General features: G+C 44.1%; 1 pseudogene; it reads left to right on the top strand.

Annotated features, from left to right (window-relative positions):
• LOC101575804 overlaps window positions 1–5,624 on the top strand; it is a 13,779-nt pseudogene that overhangs the window by 709 nt on the left and 7,446 nt on the right.

Here is a 5,624-nt window from a genome sequence, read left to right as displayed (position 1 = left end):
CAGACAGGCAGGTGGCAGACAGACAGGCAGGTGGCAGACAGACAGGCAGACAGGCTGTCTCAGTGTTTCAGTCTTTCTAGGCAGCCATTTTGCCAGAACAAAAATTCTTCCTTTTGCAGCCAGATTCGTGAAAGCTGTGGAGAACTGCAGCCTTTAGTCTGAAACTGAGACAGCATTGCCAAGCAGTGCCTGTATTTTAACTGACTGTGGAAATGATGAAAATGCCTGCATTCCAGCTGAACACACTCTTTATAACTTTGCCCCCGACATATTTGAAATTGATCTGTAATTATCTCCTTTTTTTCCCCTGAGCAAAAATGTCTTCATTGTTTTTAGAAAGCCAAAATAAGAAGAAGAAGAAAAAAAAAAAAAAAAAACCACGCTGTTGCTGTTTCTCAGTAGAGCCATCCAGAATGACGCACACCAGTTTTTAAATGATGGACAGATTATGCACATGGCTGGGGCAGGATGCCTGCCAGCGATAACTGCGCCTCTGTGTCCCCGTTGAAGTCCCCCCCTTGACAAGGCACAGCTGTCAGAGCTTCAGCACAACTCTGCTTTCTTGGCAAGGAAAACAATTGCAATCTGAGGTTTGCTGACTCCTTTCCAAACATGGCTCCCTTTTCCACAAAGGTAGCTGGCAGAATAGGCACGCTGCCCAGATCAAACAAGAAGGTGGCTCCTGTCTCCAGAAAGGATGTGTCGCGCCTGTCAGATGCTCCAGGAGAAGCTCACAGCCTCAGTTGTTTAAGGAGATGCTTTGGAATTCATGGTTTTCAAAGACCTAAGAGAGACAATGATTTTTATGATGCTCATCAATGCACAAACAAATGTTTTATTATTTGCTCCTGAGAGCAGATACACAATTCTAAGCCAAGATGACAACTCTCAATCTACAGGAGCAATTACAGAACATTTGAGGTACATTTGTTGTCACAAACATGTGGAGAGCCAGAAAGCATTTAGCTGTGCGTGTCGAGTCTTTCTAAACACATTTCTTTCAATGATCTCTATGACGCTGTAAATTCCTCATATGCCCAAGTTATTTTCAGGATGAAGGTTCATCAGTCAGACGATGGCTACCCCCAGTGTTTGCGAGTTCAAGCGCTCTTTGAGCCCTAGAGATCCCCTTTCAGTGAGTTCAGCTCAGTGTTATGGAGAAGTGGCTGCAGTTACAGCAGCAAATAAGAAAGTCTAGGTGAAGCCTGCTTGCCGTGGTTACCATTACCAGTTAAGGCAAGGTCACATGAGAAAGATGGCCTTTTGGATGCTGTTGTTTTTCCCTGTTTGATTTTGATTCAGATTTAAGCTATTTTAATGTTATCACTTGCTTGTTTGATGGGGTGGGCTCAAGGAGAAGGTAAGCCTCTACTGTAGATCATCTGTTACCGCAGGTGGGGCATCGTGCTTCACTTGGGAGTCATCTAAGCAGCTGCCACACCCTGCCAAAACTTGCAGTAGCTAAGCGAGCTTCCACAGCTCCCGTCCCAAGAGCTTTCATTCTGCTTAAGACAAACAAATTAGCACCCTAGTGCTATTTGATAGGATAGAAAATTCCAATATTTGGAGAAAAAGTAACTTATAATTTTAACTGACAGATATTTTTTTCTCCGATTGTGAAACTGAATTTGAATTGCCTTATAAGAAAAGGTATGTTAATGATAAGACTGTGGAAAGTATACATGAAAGAACTCTGAGCCCTTAAATATGAACAGAACTAACGTGGCACCTGTGACCTCTCACATGGCGACTTTGCCCTCGTGTTGACCCTGACCATTGGCTGAAGGCAGAGCACATGGTAATGCAACTATTCTGTGTGCTTGTTTCACTGTTTGATACATAAAGACACTCTAGTCTTTCAATAAAGAGAGATTTTTTTCCTTGAAAAGATTAACTTTTGAGATTAATTTCACAGCCTGGCCCCACTTGGGATTCCAGGAATGGCGTCATATACTTGTGAGGCTTACGATAGGACCATTGCACAGTTGACTCATGGGAAGGCTTAATTCTTGTATTATGTCAATGTATCAGATATTTGTACTGAAAGAAACCTGGAGAGATATCAAAAGTGAACTAATTATCCTCTCTGAATGCCATCTGCAAATGGCTATGTTCACCCCCGCAAGGGAGCGAATCACGCCACCTCCGGTGTGCCATGGGTGTTTCAAAAGCCGAGGGCAACGTGGCCTGCAATCGCCACAGTGCCAGCCATTTCCCCTCCCTCACAGGGGCTACCTCTGGAAAATAATGAACTCTTGAATTCTGAATTTCTTTCAATATGTTAGAAAGACCATGAACTACTGTTTATTATCATTAATAGGTCTCCTCACAGAAAGAGACAGGGTTGGAAAACACAGCAATAGAGGACACTGTTGCCTAAGTGAGCACTCTGAACGCAGCAGAGTAGATGCAAATGAAGAGAAACACTTCCACATTCCCTGCAAGGACAGTCATCTCAAATTTCAACTCACCAGCAGTGTCCACTGGTTGTCTTCAAAGGAGGCCTCAGCATCCCTGACTTTGGCACCAATAGGCAGCCCTTGCATCTTCTGTGGACATCCCAGGAAGCATCTGTAAAATCCTTCCCACCTCTTCAGGTGCAGGCTGAGAGACAGGAAGAGTGACCTAGCTCCCCACTGTGCCCCTCGTGAGATGCAGAGTGCAGCCCAGAAAAGGTGCTGCAGGTGCTAACGCAGATAACACATGGGTGCCCCACGGCGAGGCTAGGTGCTAGTACCTCAGTCTCCTCCACTCCTCTAGGGCAGAATCTCAGGTATTTTTCTTTTCAAACAAAAGATGTTCATGTATGAGTGCTTTTTTTTCTAAACTAAAATGTCAGTATTTGAGTTTAATTGCAGTGTTGGCATTTTGCAATAAATAAGTTGTGTACTGCAGTTCAGGCACGTGTTTCTAAAAGGTTCACCAAGGGGCCCTTGAGTGTTAAAAATAGACTGAAAAGTTAATTTTGAATGCTAAACAAATTATAAATTTTTAGTATTCTAATTAGATATAAAAGAAATTTTAAATACCTCCCTGTTAATTTTTAAAAGTCAGTGGAAAAAGAAAAATTTACTTAATAGATGAACTGATAACCAGTTAACAAGCTGAAAAATGTAAAAATAAAAAGGGAAACTCATCACATACCACACATCAAAATAATATTTACAGAAACCACGCATAAGAAAAGGATTAATAATAATGTGTTTCTACAAGTTAATGAAATAAAAAAATTAACGAGTAGATCTGGCTATATAAAACTGCCAACTTTTCCATGTGAAAAACAAAATCATTAAAACAATTAAAATTAAGTAAGTCAACAAACAGTATTAAGGCTTTGTTTCAACCATCTACCATTAATATAAAAGGATCTCACATAAATCACTACTAATAACAATAAAGTCCATGTAAAGCTACACAAAAGCTGATAAAAAGAAAGGTGTGTCCCCAGCCAACGTCACTTTCCCTCTCCCGCCCTCCGGCGTGGTTGCGCGTCTGTCCCCTGCGTCTGCAGAAGCCGATCCTGATCCCGAAATCAGGGTGCGCCGCGGACTATTCCTGGTCTTCACGTCTGCTTCTGGTTCCAGGCTATCATTGATCCAGTCTGGAGAAAATTCCTTATACCTCATGGCAAGGACAAATTTTCCTCATTCCGTCTTGCCGGATACAAGCAAGCAACCCCCCATCTCTGGCAGAAAACAGAGCCAGTCTCAAGAAAACTAGATGCAAAGCAGCAGGCAGAGGAAGAGGCCACGTCCGGGGGAGAGTAAGCAGGTGACACGCTCCTCTCGGTTCAGCCGGTGAGCTTTCCGGCTCGAGCGGCAGCCAGTGTTTTTAGACAGATGAGCTATGAATACTAAGATGATACATTATATACACATTAGCCATGATTGTAGTAAATGTGCTGAGAATTTGGGGATGGGGTCAAAAATTTACTCATAAGAAAATTCCTAATTATTTTAGTTACTTTTCTCCTTGCTGAGAAACAATACCTGACATCCAAATTTCAAGGAGAAAACACTGGTTTGGCTCAAAGGCGCAGAGTTCTCAGTGCATCGTGGGGGGCTGGTAGGGGCGTCGCTGGAGTGAACCGGTCAGGCAGGAGGCAGGGAGCCAGCGAGCAGCTGGGAGCAGCCGACGGACGGCGGGGGAGGGCGGCAGCCCCGCTTCTGCTCCTCGCCTCCTGCCCGGCTCTCTCCCTGAAGGCAGGCGGGACTCACACCCACGGAGGCCTTCCCACGTCCGCTCTCAGAACTACGCGGACCCAGTCGCCGGACTCACTCAGCAAACACACACCCTGAAGCTCAGCATCACACTCGACAACCCGCCGCCTGTGAAAAGCCCGGTCTATGAGCACATGACGCTTTGGGGACGTCTAAACATAAGCAGTGACAGTAACCACACACGCTTCACATGAAACTGAACTTGGAATGAACCATTCAGCTTGAGAACCTGTAGAAACAATTGCAAGGCAGAAAGCAGACTGAGCCGCAGAGCTACGGGCCTGGCAGGCTGCGCCCCGCCCATGCCCTCCTGGGAGCTTTGCTGAGCGGCTGCCACACACGTGTCGCGGGCGCTGCGCTAGAAGGCAGGCTGACCCCGGGAGCTGCGGAGACCTGGTGAGCCCTGTGCGGCCCTCCCACCACACTGGGAGCCTTCCTGAGCTATGGGTCGGACCTCCTCACTGCTGGGGAACCCCACTGAACCCTGGAGAAAAGGAGCCCTGGTGAGACTACCTGCTCCCCACTGTCACACAAGCCTTGCTGACCTGCACCCTGACACCCTATATCACTGCTGAGCTGGGATGGACATTGGCAGCTTCAAAAGTAGCAAAGTCACGGAGCAAAAGGCAAGCTCAGATTCTAGCCACCCAACACCTCCAGGAGAAAGATCGTAGAAGAACATGGACATCACACACCTGAAATTTCTGAAATGATAGCACATGAAACAAAGAAACAACTCCTTTGGGCTAGAGAAGAAATCAGATAAGAAATAACCTGTCAGGTAAAAAAAGTAAATGACAACAATCTCAGAAGAATTGTTTAGCACATTTAAAGAAGACATAGATTAAAAAAAAAAAAAAACAATAGAGGAGAGAAAAATGAACAATACAGGAAAAAATTAGAATGTGTGATAAAGATTCAAACAGATGCCTAGAAAATTAAGAATTTCATTGAAAGCTGGCAAAACTGCTCTAACAACAGTGAAGACAGACTTTCAGGCTGTGAAGACACCATTGCAGGTATGAAAGAAAAGATGGCTTAAAAATAACAATGAACAAGAAAATAATAATTAAACAGCTGCAGGATGATGCAAAAAAGTCTGATAGGTGTAAATGAAACAGCATGAGTCAACACAAATGACATAAAAAGACTTTGCAGAAATAGTACAGCAAATTTACCAAGCATGGAAAACAATACTGGCATACAGAGAAATGAGCCATATAGAACTCCAATTAGCTGTAAGCAAAACAAATCTATACTCAGTCACGTAATAATCACAATCCTAGAAACTCAGCAAAAGAACAGAATATTAAAAGCTGTTTGAGGAATGAGACAGATCACCTATAACAGAAATCATAGGAATCACGGTAGATTTCTCAATACAAAACATCAAGTCAAGAAGAG

This window comes from Octodon degus, unplaced genomic scaffold (assembly GCF_000260255.1).
Source record: "Octodon degus isolate 3935 unplaced genomic scaffold, OctDeg1.0 scaffold00228, whole genome shotgun sequence".
In the NCBI taxonomy this organism is placed as follows: Eukaryota; Metazoa; Chordata; class Mammalia; order Rodentia; family Octodontidae; genus Octodon; species Octodon degus.
This window is presented reverse-complemented; position numbering and strand designations above follow the sequence as displayed.